Genomic DNA, 12,818 nt, shown 5'->3' with positions numbered 1-12,818 from the left:
GGCTCCAACCAGGATCCTTGCACCACCAGTCTTTGTACTTCGTACAATGTGCACTTAACTTGGTGCACTACCGCTTGGTCCACTTAGAGCTTTTTTTTTTTTCTCCAGGATTACTGCTGGGGCTTGGTGCCTGCAGTACCAATCCACTGCTCCTGGAGGCTATTTTTTCCCTTTTGTTTCCCTTGCTGTTTTATCATTGTTGTTATTGTTGTTCCTGTCGTTGTTGGATAGGAAAAAGAGAAATCAAGAAAGAAAGGGAAAACAGAGAGGGGGAGAGATAGACAGACACCTGCAGACCTGCTTCACCGCCTGTGAATCGACCCCCATGCAGGTGGGGAGCCGGGGGCTCAAACTGGGATCCTTAAGCTGGTCCTTGTGCTTTGCACCAAGTGCATTTAACCCTCTGTGCTACTGTCCAGCATCCAAGAGCTCAATTTTAGGGTGATTATTCTATATGGCCTGTGAGTGATGTTACAAATACCCACATGAACCTTGGCAGAAAAAAGGTTCCCCATCCCTGGTGTAGTGTTCTCATATGGACATCAGATGCAGAAAAAGCAAATACCCACAGTGAAAGCAGTCAATCTTTCCAGCAATGGCTGCTAGCCACAAAAGGAAACGCCTTGCTGCTGGCGGTATGGGGGATGAACAGAGGATCTCATGCAGGTGTGGTACTTTCACACATCCTCCCTGGCCCCACACTTTTACTCTCTATATCTAGAGAAAGTGCAGGAGAGGGAAGGAGGGAGAAGAGAGAGGAAAGACAAACAGAGAGGGAAAGAAGTGACAGGAGACACTGAATTATTAGTCTACCATCCCTCAGTGTTTATGTATCTGCGTAGTACCTACCAGTGATTAAATACAGAGCTCACATATTTAAAGGCATGCACTCTGTCCACTGAGTTGCCTCTTAGGCTCTTCTTTTATGCTTCAGAAAGTGATTTCAATTTATGAGAAAGCATGTGGTTAATGAGTTAAGCAAGAAAAGTACTGGGAAAAAAAGATACAGCAGTACAGGGCTAAAATAAATGGAAAAGAATGACAAGAATGGCCCCATTACTTGAACATGGCTGGAATCAAGGATACGGTTAAAATCTCATGACAGGGTTCTAGCTCATCTTGGAATTCAGTGATTCTAAAATTATTTTTTCCTCATCAAAACTATAAACAATGCAGTATTGCTATGCATTCTTATCACCCCTCTCTGATAAAATGGTTGCTCAAAGGTCCTAGAGATATGTGATGTTCTTACTTTTAAAGAGACTATTTATTTATAAAACAAAGAGAGAGAGAGAGAGAGAGGGAGGGAGGCCAGAGCACCTGTCAGTCATATGTACCTAGGGGCCTCAAGTATGTAATGAATGTGTCCTATTAAACCACTTTCTCAAGTCACAGGAAATGTGATTTTTCAACAGTTAATTTAGAGCAATAGAAAAAGGCAGACTTGTCATTAAATGACAATTCTTGAAATGAAGAAATCTCATAAAGTAAAAGAAATGAGAAGACAATTGTTCTTGCCTGTGAAAATTCCAAGAAGCTTTCCAACGAGGCATGCTCAAGTTGACAATCACAGAAATTAATTTCAGTTGCAGGGTCTGGTATGCTTTAGAGACAGAAAAATTAGAATTTGAGTGTCAGTCCTACTGGTAGAGAGATAGGAAAATGGGGCTTCCGCCAAGTTTACGGAGGAAATCTTCTGAGGGATGTTATACTGTACATGTTGCACAACAAATCTTGAGAAAGTTTTCTGGTGGTGAGAGAAAAAGATAGGCAAGAAGCAAAAAGGACAGTGAAGAAGATTTAACTTTTTTTTTTTTAATATGGAACGCTTCACAAATTTGCATGTCATCCTTGCGCAGGGTCCATGCTAATCTTCGCTGTATCATTCCAATTTTAGCATATGTGCTGCTGAAGCGAGCACTTAACTTTTTTTTTTTTCATAGTCATGGCCTTTAGTATGTATGCATGATTTCACCGATCCCAGGCAGCTTTTTTTGTCTTTTCATTCAAATGGAGGAGAGGGAGATGGTGGGATATCACAGCACCAGAGTTTCCATCAGTGTCATGGCATCTCCTTAGCAGTGTCACAGCACTGCACACTGCATGTCACATGCCCTATCCTGTGAGAAACCCCACCCTCTTCTTTTCCCCCCTCTACCAAGGGCAAAAGGAGAAGTGAAAAGAAAATAGAAAGTTAGAATGAAAAGGATCTTGGAGATGTCCTCTGCATCCCTGACAGACTGAAGGACTTACTCAAGTGCATTATAGAAGAGGCCCACACACAGTCACTTGCCACCCAGCAGCAGGAAGATCACTGATCTTGAGGTCCTCAAGTCCTGGGTGGAATGGGTATTGCCACTGGCTCATTGTAGAAGCATGACCAAAAGTCTTGTCATTTCTGAACCTTTTGAAAGAAACTCACTGGTAGTGTAAGAAAAGTGAGGTGAGTTAATGGAGATTTCTGGGACTAGAAACTGAGAGACATTAGCAGCTAGAAACCAGTGTCTTAACAAAAGAACTCCAAACTTGAAATGTTGAGAGCTATAGAAACCAGGGAACTTATTAACCTCCCTGTGTGTGAGATGAGCTTCCATATTACTGCGGGTATAAACTGTAAGAAAAAATACATTTACATTAGTCTCCTATTCTCTCTCTCCCTGGCCTAAGCTTTGACATCCAAGAAAAGACTGGAAATAAGAGAACTAGTGTCTTAGTTGTTTCTTAATAAATGAGTTTTGAGTTTTCATCATGTGTTGGATACAAGTTGTATAAGCTTTGTATAAATTCTAATTTGAACTTGTATTTTCTTTTTTTAAGTTTTTTTTACATTTAATTATTTATTTTCCCTTTTGTTGCCCTTTTTATTGTTGTAGTTATTGTTGTTGTTATTAACGTTGTGGCTGGTAGATAGGACAGAGAGGAGTGGAAAGTAGAGGGGAAGACAGAGGGGGAGAAAAAGACACCTACAGACCTGCTTCACCGATTGTAAAGCGACTCCCTTACAGCTGGGGAGCTGGGGGCTCGAACCAGGGGCTGGAAACTGTATCCTTGAGCTGGTCCTTGCACTTTGAACCACATGAGCTTAACTCACTGAGCTACAGTCTGACTCCTGAATTTGCATTTTTTCAGCTGTCTTTAGAAAACAAGACCTTGATATCCGACTTCTGGGGGCAGGGCTACAAGCAGCACCAGAGCTGTTTCTCTCCTCTCCTCTCCTTTCCTGATCAACTAGGAATACCAAAGGAGACCATCTGGGACTGAAAAAAGACAGGACTAGAATGACTACAGGAACCCACCAAATCACCGGTGAGTGCAAACACCAGTGAGGCCTCCAGTCTGTCCCACCAACAAGGGGACAGCAGAAGGGAGGAGAGGACTCCCCGGAGACTCACCAAGTGCAACTCTGAGTCTCCATTGCTATTGCCCTCAAAATCTGGAGCAGCAGCAGGGAGGGACACCAGGGAACAGAGATCTAAACAGGAAATTCAGGAGAAGACCTATATCTCCTTGGCATAGCTGTGGGGCTGTGAAAGTCCCTTTGCATAACCACCTGACTATCTCTGCCACACCCTGCCTTATCTCTTGGTTAGGAGTCAGTGATTAAGTTAGAAGCCCTCAGGCTCCCATAGCCTACAGAGAAGAGAGAAAAAAAAAAAAGAGGCTTTTAAATCACTGAGCTCTAAGTCAGGGATTAAAATACAAACAACTGTTAACTTCCAACACTGTGAACCCTTTAATTACCTTACTTAGACACAAATCAATTTGAAAATTTAAAAAGTACTAAGAGAGGGAACTCAGAACATAATATATAAAATGGGTAAACCAACAAGAAGAAATATTGGAGAAATAACCAGGACAACAGTCCAGCTAAAAGCCCCCCAAAGGGTGAAGCACAAAATAATGAGTTCAACATCCAAACATTAGTTAAGGAAATAATCACAGGAGTGAGTAAAGAGTTTGAAAGATTTGTAATCAGAAATACAGGAACAACAAATGAAACTCTGGAAAAAAACACTAACTATCTCAAGGTTATTAGAGAGGTGAAAGCTGAAATAGCTGAGCTAAGAACACAAATAGCTGAACAAGCTAAAACAGTATCAGAACTGGGTAACAAAATAGATGAACTCCAGAAAACAATAGAGGACAGAGAGAATAGAATCAATGAGGCTGAAGACAGAATTAGCAAGATCGAGGATGAATTAGACACAACTATAAAAGAAGTAAGAGATCTCAAAAAGAGATTAAGAGATGCTGAAAACAACAACAGAGACCTATGGGATGACTTCAAAAGAAACAATATACGCATTATTGGCTTACCAGAAGAAGAAATAGAGGGAGAAGAAGAAAGCATTCTTCAGGCCATAATAGCTGAAAACTTCTCTAGTCTAGACAACATCAAAGACATAAAGATTCAAGAAGCCCAGAGGGTCCCAAACAGAATTAACCCAGACTTAAAGACACCAAGACATATCATATTTAGAATGGAAAGGAATAAGGATAAAGAAAGGATCCTGAAGGCTGCAAGAGAAAAACAGTCACCTACAGAGGAAAACCCATAAGATTAGCAGCAGACTACTCCACACAAACACTAGAGGCCAGAAGAGAATGGCAAGATATCTATCGAGTGCTCAATGAGAAAGGCTTTAAACCAAGAATACTATATCCTGCTAGACCGTCATTCAGACTAGATGGAGGCATCAAAACCTTCTCAGACAAGCAACAGTTGAAGGAATCAACTATCACCAAGCCTGCCCTGAAAGAAGCTCTGAAAGGTCTTCTATAAACAGTCAGACCATCATAAATAGGACATATATCAGAACACTCTAAAACTCTACAAGAATGGCATTAAAATATCTTCAATCTTTGATATCAATAAATGTCAATGACCTGAATTCACCTATTAAAAGACACAGAGTAAGAAGATGGATCAGAAAACACAACTCAACAATATGCTGTCTACAGGAAACCCACCTAACTCAACAAGACAAACACAGACTTTAAAGTGAAAGGATGGAAAACTATCATACAAGCCAATGGCCCACAAAAAAGGGCAGGAACAGCTATTCTCATATCTGACATGATAGACTTTAAAATAGATAAGATTAAAAAAGATAGGAATGGACACTACTTAATGCTCAGAGGATCAATCAAGAGGACTTAACAATTATTAACATCTATGCACCCAGTGAGAAGCCATCTAAATACATCAAACGTCTACTGAAAGAGCTACAGCAATATATTAACTGCAACACAGTCATAATAGGGGACTTCAACACCCCACTCTCTCAACTTGACAGAACATCCAGGCAGAAAATCAATAAAGACATAAGCGAGCTAAATGAAGAGATAGATAAACTAGAACTATTGGACAATTTCAGAGTCATTCAACCCAAGAAACTGGAATACACATTTTATTAAAATCCACATGGGTCATTATCAAGGACAGACCATATGTTAGGCCACAAAGACAGCATCAGCAAATTCAAGAGCACAGAAATCATCCCAAGCATCTTCTCAGACCACAGTGGAATTAAACTAACACTTAACAATCAACAAAAGATTAGTTATAGTCCCAAAATGTGGAAGTTCAACAGTATACTTCTTAACAACCTCTGGGTCAAAGAGGAAATTAAGGAAGAAATCAAAATGTTTCGAGACGTCAATGAAAATGAAGACACAAGCTGTCAAAACATTTGGGACACAGCTAAAGCAGTCCTAAGAGGGAAGTTCATAGCTATACAAGCACACATTAGAAAACAAGAAAAAGCACATATAAATAATATGATTGCACATCTTGAAGACCTAGAAGAACAACAACAAAGGAACCCTAAAGCAACCAGAAGGACAGAAATCACTAAAGTTAGGGCAGAAATAAATAACACTGAGAATAAGAAAACCATACAAAAGATCAACAAAAGTAAATGTTGGTTCTTTGAAAGAGTAAGCAAAATCGACAAATCTTTAGCCAGGCTCACAAAACAAAAAAGGGCGAAGACCCAAATAAATCGGACAGTAAATGAAAGAGGAGATATCATAACAGACACCACAGAAATTCAATATATCATCCGAGGCTTCTATGAACAACTAACTATATGCCACAAAGCTAGAGAAACTAGAAGAAATGGATGATATCCTAGATACCTACCAACTTCCAAAACTAAGTAAAGAGGAAGTGGATAACATGAACAGGCACATCACAGCAAATGAAATTAAAACAGTTATCAAAAACCCCCCAAAAAATAAAAGTCCTGGACCAGATGGTTTTACAAATGAATTCTACAACCTTCAAAGAAGAACTAATACGTCTACTTTTAAAAGTCTTCCAGAAGATTGAAGACACTGGAATACTCCCTGCCAGCTTCTATGAAGCTAACATTACTCTGATACCAAAAGCAGACAGGGACACACCAAAAAAGAAAACTAGAGACAAATATCTCTCATGAACATAGATGCCGCCGACCACCCAACTGGGGGCTCAGCAGGCCGATCCAGGGAGAATGAGACTTATAGGTGGGAGGTGGATTCGGCGCGACAGACAACACTGAGACACATGAGTTTCAATGCTGCTGCGATCTTTTACTGATATAGAGATTCTTTTTATAATAGCATAACAAAGAAGCATAAATCAAAAGCTGGCCAAGTCAGTTGACCACAAAGTACGCAGGGTACATTTTTTATAAGTAACACAGACAGGAGGAACTGAAGGCATACAACTACCAACAAAACGAAAGCACAGCCATACTGTTCTTTCATGGGTTATTAACCACATCCCTTTGGTTTCAGACAAAAGTCAATTTATCAGTAAGAACTAAATGCTTTCACTGCTCTCATTTATCCAAAGGGCTATTCTTTCTCCTTCCAAGCACTGGACCTTAATACCCAGAATAGGGGGGGGGGCACTAGTGGGAACACGGCGCCTTGCTCTGATCCTTAAGCCAAGCTCACTTTCCTGTAAACTACCTAAGACAATATGCAGGTGCATTTCAGGGTTGCTATGTAACATGTTTCCTGGGAAAGCTAAAGGACCATTGTCTGTATGATTGAATGTAATATTTCTGAGAATAGTGCTCAGTCCTTGCTCAACCTGGATAGCCAAGTCATTGGGGCTTGAAGTGCTGGGATTTACTGTTGTAAGGGGCTTTTCATCCAGTGGGGTCCCATCTGGAATGTCCAGACTAGACTTGGGGGGTTGCACTGTAAGCGTCTCCGGAGTCTCCTGGACATTCCCTGGGTGGCCTGCATAAAGCATGATAAACAACAACAGTAAGCTTTCAGAAGCGAAACCAAGTCCACCTAGCCCTCCAAGGCCTTTCCGCCAACCGGGAGACCCAGGGATCCGTCCACACAAATATCCAGGCTTCTGTCCACCACCTATCTTGGGTACGGTCTACCGTACAGGAGCTTGTAAGGCCCCTGTCCGGTTCCCTAACCAGGTCACCCGCACTGTTTTGTCACACCGCGGTCGTGGCCTGCCTATCTGGCCAGACAGGTGTGGCAGTTCCCGGTTTTTTGTTTTTAAGACGGAATTCCTCTAGGTCCCTCCGGGTGGTTTTGATGGCCAATAGGAGAGCTCTGAAAAGACAAGGAAACACCATGAAAACCACTATGATTATTATTAGGGCAACAGCTGCCACTATTGCATAATGCCACCAAGTGAAAGGATTGAGAGCAGAGACATTCTCATAGAGCTGCTGAGCTAGGGATTCGAATCCAAAATTATTTAAATGAGCAGTGCTGGTAGCAGTGATATAATCTTGCACCTCCTGAAAATCATGAGTTAAATCATTATCTTTCCAGATTCCTAGTAAATGTGCTTTTGTCTTATTCCAATTTTCTGTATCATTATATTTAGCTGGGGTGACGCAAATGTACTTAAAGGAGACGTGACACTTTGTTGCCATTCTAGCTTTTATGTTAGCTACATCCTGCCCCAGGGCTATAACCACTTCCTCAAGAGCGTTGAGTTTTGCTTCTAACTTTTTATCTATAATATGCTGTTCAGCAAGTATTAAGGAAATGTTCCTATGCATGTCATTCACAAAATGGGCTGTCTGGATGTTTTTTACTAAAGCTGTTGTCGAAACGGCGAAAGAGGTAAGGATAGCTATTAAGGCTGAAATTCCTAGGATAAGTGCTGCCACAAATCTTTTTGGCCGCAATAATTCATTTAGTCTTTGTACAACCATGAGTCCTGTATCCTCAAACCATGCTTCCTGTTTAAGGTCTACAGGCATCATAACATAAGCAGGTCTTTTTACTAACAGCATAACATCAAACTCCTTTTTAAAATCATTTTCCATGCAATTTGTTAGAACACATTGTAGACATTTAATATGGTATGAGTTGCTTGAAATGGGGCAGACTGAGAAGAAAGAGCGTTTTGCCATCAAAATGCCAAAGGGATACCCAACACATGCCCTAGCTCCTATTGGCTCAGGGTGTGTAGCTTTTGGTTTGGTCCATAAAATCATATCTGCTGCAGCAGCCAATCTGAACAGATCCATTTGCATTAAGGAGGAACCGTCGGTGTTCTTAGTTATCCAAACAGGTTCCACAAAGCCTGCTGTAAAAAATCTATGAATAACTTTGTCTTTGGAGTTATAATTATTAAACTTTTCACTATTATTTTTAAAATAACCAGCTTGATTATAATTAGGAGATGAGACCGAAAAGTCCCATACTGTAGTGTTAGTTCCTGTAACCACATAGGGGATTCCCCTTTTCTGGAATCCACACGAGAGCCAATTAGGGGTCTGATCATCATATATCCACTGAGAGTCTTGATTTTTATATTTATGCAGACAGTCAGTGATGGGTCAGGTGTTGGTTTTTCCACAGACTCCGGGGCGTCAGTCACAAAGGTCCTATATGCCACTGGTAAGCAACCAGAGATTGAGAAGCCTAAGAGGCTGAAGCATATAGGGGCGGAGTCTGCTCTGCCCTCGTAAGTTAATGTGGAAGACTTTATTGGGCCCACAGAGAATATTGGAGTTCCCCCTAGAATATCAGACACATTAGTCATAACCTTTATATGCTCTCTTTCCTGCCACGTAACGGGATGAATTAATGGAGGTTTTGGAACATATGCCCAATATGAATCACCTTGTGTTGGAACTGCTGAAAGTAAAAGCATGCAAGCAAGGAAAATATTAGCCATAGAAGGGGGTTTCCCCTCCTCATGCACTGCCTGCGTGGCCACTTGGATCAACCGCTGTATCTGGCTCATGGTTGGGAGCGATCCCGCCATCGGCTGCGGCGTCAGTGTGCACTTCAGCAGTTTCCTCCGTAGCTGCTTCATCTTCTTTCGGTTTCGGTTGTGGCGTCGCGACGTGCCTGATGAGTCGATCTGGGATCCAGATGGGAGATTCTCCATCCTGTCTTCAAGTCCCTGTTCCAGGCGCCAGGTGCCGCCGACCACCCAACTGGGGGCTCAGCAGGCCGATCCAGGGAGAATGAGACTTATAGGTGGGAGGTGGATTCGGCGCGACAGACAACACTGAGACACATGAGTTTCAATGCTGCTGCGATCTTTTACTGATATAGAGATTCTTTTTATAATAGCATAACAAAGAAGCATAAATCAAAAGCTGGCCAAGTCAGTTGACCACAAAGTACGCAGGGTACATTTTTTATAAGTAACACAGACAGGAGGAACTGAAGGCATACAACTACCAACAAAACGAAAGCACAGCCATACTGTTCTTTCATGGGTTATTAACCACATCCCTTTGGTTTCAGACAAAAGTCAATTTATCAGTAAGAACTAAATGCTTTCACTGCTCTCATTTATCCAAAGGGCTATTCTTTCTCCTTCCAAGCACTGGACCTTAATACCCAGAATAGGGGGGGGGGCACTAGTGGGAACACGGCGCCTTGCTCTGATCCTTAAGCCAAGCTCACTTTCCTGTAAACTACCTAAGACAATATGCAGGTGCATTTCAGGGTTGCTATGTAACATGTTTCCTGGGAAAGCTAAAGGACCATTGTCTGTATGATTGAATGTAATATTTCTGAGAATAGTGCTCAGTCCTTGCTCAACCTGGATAGCCAAGTCATTGGGGCTTGAAGTGCTGGGATTTACTGTTGTAAGGGGCTTTTCATCCAGTGGGGTCCCATCTGGAATGTCCAGACTAGACTTGGGGGGTTGCACTGTAAGCGTCTCCGGAGTCTCCTGGACATTCCCTGGGTGGCCTGCATAAAGCATGATAAACAACAACAGTAAGCTTTCAGAAGCGAAACCAAGTCCACCTAGCCCTCCAAGGCCTTTCCGCCAACCGGGAGACCCAGGGATCCGTCCACACAAATATCCAGGCTTCTGTCCACCACCTATCTTGGGTACGGTCTACCGTACAGGAGCTTGTAAGGCCCCTGTCCGGTTCCCTAACCAGGTCACCCGCACTGTTTTGTCACACCGCGGTCGTGGCCTGCCTATCTGGCCAGACAGGTGTGGCACATAGATGCTAAAATATTGAACAAAATTCTAGCCAACTGGATACAGCAGTATATTAAAATGATTGTTCATCATGACCAAATGGGGTTTATCCCAGGCATGCAAGGTTGGTTTAATATATGTAAATCAATCAGTGTGATCCACCACATCATCAAAAGCAAGACAAAAAAACCACATGGTCATATCAATAGATGCAGAGAAAACCTTTGACAAAATACAACATCCCTTTATGATCAAAACACTCCAAAAATGGGAATAGATGGAAAATTCCTGAAGATAGTGGAATCTATATATAGCAAACCTATAGCCAACATCATACTCAATGGTGAAAAACTGGAAACATTTCCACTCAGATCAGGTACTAGACAGGGCTGCCCACTTTACTTTCACTGTTACTATTCAACATAGTGTTGGAAGTTCTTGCCATAGCAATCAGGCAGGAGCAAGGAATTAAAGGGATACAGATGCGAAGAGAAGAAGTCAAACTCTCCCTATTTGCAGATGACATGATAGTATACATGGAAAAACCTAAGGAATCCAGCAAGAAGCTTTTGGAAATCATCAGGAAATACAGTAAGGTGTCAGGCTATAAAATTAACATTCAAAAGTCAGTGGCATTCCTCTATGCAAACACTAAGTTAGAAGAAATTGAAATCCAGAAATCAATTCCTTTTACTATAGCAACAAAACCAATAAAATATCTAGGAGTAAACCTAACCAAAGAAGTGAAAGACTTGCATACTGAAAATTATGAATGACTACTCAAGGAAATTGAAAAAGACACAAAGAAGTGGAAAGATATTCCATGTTCATGGGTTGGAAGAATTAACATCATCAAAATGAATATACTACCCAGAGCCATATACAAATTTAATGCTATCCCCATCAAGATCCCAAGCACATTTTTTAGGAGAATAGAACAAATGCTACAAATGTTTATCTGGAACCAGAAAAGACCTAGAATTGCCAAAAAAATCTTGAGAAATAAGAACAGAACTGGAGGCATCACAGTCCCAGATCTCAAATTGTATTATAGGGCCATTGTCATCAATACTGCTTGGTACTGGAATATGAATAGACACACTGACCAGTGTAATAGAACTGAGAGCCCAGAAGTGAGCCCCCACACCTATGGACATCTAATCTTTGACAAAGGGCTCAGACTATTAAATGGGGAAAACAGAGTCTCTTCAACAAATGGTGTTGGAAACAATGGGTTGAAACATGCAGAAGAATGAAACTGAACCACTGTATTTCACCAAATACAAAAATAAATTCCAAGTGGATAAAGGACTTGGATGTTAGACCACAAACTAACAGATACTCAGAGGAAAATATTGGCAGACCTCTTTTCAGCATAAATTTTAAAGACATATTCAATTCATCTTCTAGCGTTTGCCCTTCTTCCGTAGCCAGTCAACAGCATCAGGTTGAGCCAGATGTAAACTTTCGAGACCTCCTTTGAATCTGGAGAGGTGGCAGTCGTTGACTATGTGGGTCATAGTCTGTCTGTAGCCACAGGGGTAGTTCGGGTCATCTCTGGCTCCCCAGCGCTGGAACATAGCAGCGCACTGGCCATGGCCTGTTAGATAGCGATTGAGGAGGGCCCAATCATAACGTGCTAGGTCAAAGCCGGGTTGACGCTTGCAGGGGTCTGTGATGAGGTGTTTGTTCTTTACCTCAGCTGACTGCCAACTCTGTCTCCAAGAGTCTGGAACAGAGAAGTTCAGTGTAGGCATAGGGGACCAGATTGGGTGACGAGACGTCAAGCGTTGGACAGGGTGGGCGAAGATATCTGTGTATATTGGCAGGTCCGGTCGAGCGTAAACGTGGGAAATGAACTTAGATGATGCCGCATCCCGACGAATATCTGGCGGGGCGATGTTGCTAAGAACTGGCAGCCATGGAACCGGGGTGGAACGGATAGTTCCAGAAATTATCCTCATGGAGGAATATAATTTGGAATCGACCAAGTGGACATGGGGGCTACGGAACCATACTGGGGCACAGTATTCTGCAGTGGAATAGCATAATGCCAAAGATGATGATCGTAGTGTGGAAGCGCTCATGCCCCATGAGGAGCTGGTCAGTCTTGCAATGATGTTATTCCTCGCGCCCACCTTTGCTGCAGTTTTTATGAGATGTTTGTGAAATGACAGAGTGCGATCGAGAGTAACGCCAAGATAGACTGGCTGGGTTTCGTGCCGAATTCTCATATCGCCAAGCTGCACATTAAGCTCACGCGAGGCCAAGGCATGGTGTAGATGGAAAACAGATGATACCTTTTTTGCAGTGCTAGGGATTAGTCGCCATTTTTTACAGTAATCAGATATCAGAGACATGTCTTTCGTGAGTGTTTCCTAGAGGA

At 42.0% G+C, this 12,818-nt stretch overlaps 1 protein-coding gene and 1 non-coding gene across 5 annotated transcripts in view; both read right to left on the bottom strand.

Moving 5' to 3' along the window:
• Nucleotides 1–12,818, bottom strand: part of KIAA1328 (KIAA1328 ortholog) — a 295,446-nt gene that overhangs the window by 155,233 nt on the left and 127,395 nt on the right. The window lies entirely within an intron of this gene.
• On the bottom strand, nt 1,815–1,921 carry LOC132533215 (U6 spliceosomal RNA). Its single transcript, XR_009545121.1, has one exon. It is a non-coding gene; the product is annotated as a U6 spliceosomal RNA (small nuclear RNA).

Source organism: Erinaceus europaeus, chromosome 15 (genome assembly GCF_950295315.1).
Source record: "Erinaceus europaeus chromosome 15, mEriEur2.1, whole genome shotgun sequence".
Taxonomy (NCBI): domain Eukaryota; kingdom Metazoa; phylum Chordata; class Mammalia; order Eulipotyphla; family Erinaceidae; genus Erinaceus; species Erinaceus europaeus.
Note: the sequence above shows the minus strand (reverse complement) of the source record. Positions and strands in the feature narration are given on the sequence as shown.